This window comes from Anguilla rostrata, chromosome 2 (genome assembly GCF_018555375.3).
Source record: "Anguilla rostrata isolate EN2019 chromosome 2, ASM1855537v3, whole genome shotgun sequence".
Classification (NCBI taxonomy): domain Eukaryota; kingdom Metazoa; phylum Chordata; class Actinopteri; order Anguilliformes; family Anguillidae; genus Anguilla; species Anguilla rostrata.
The window spans coordinates 73,165,874-73,166,421 of NC_057934.1; positions in this window are offsets into that span (position 1 = coordinate 73,165,874).

Consider the following 548-nt stretch of genomic DNA (forward strand, 5'->3'; position numbering starts at 1 on the left):
CTCTTCCTGTAGTCCTTCGGTGAGCCCTAATGGTGGTAATCCTGTAGTCCTTCGGTGAGCCCTAATGGTGGTAATCCTGTAGTCCTTCAGTGAGCCCTAATGGCAGTAATTCTGTAGTCCTTCAGTGAGCCCTAATGGTGCTAATTCTATTAGAAACAGTTCAGATAAAGGCCCGGCTCATTTCCAGGAACTGGAACCATCTGCATTCCAGGCTACGGCGCTCCAGACTCAATGCCAGGAATCACCTGGCCCAGAGATTCAGGAGCTCAACCCGCATGGAAAAGCAGAACTTTCCACAAATCCAATTACATTCTGACCCTCATGCAAAAAAGCAGCTTCTGAAACATCATTCTTTTTAAACTACGCAATACTTTCTGAACATCAACGTCCTTAAATATTATTTTTACATGAAGCCAGTAGGTTTGTTCTGCATAAGACTACTGTATCTAAACTGTGTATTAACGGTCGATATCCTAACTGCATATGAACGGGCGATATCCTAACTGCATATGAACGGGCGATATCCTAACTGCATATGAATGGGCGAT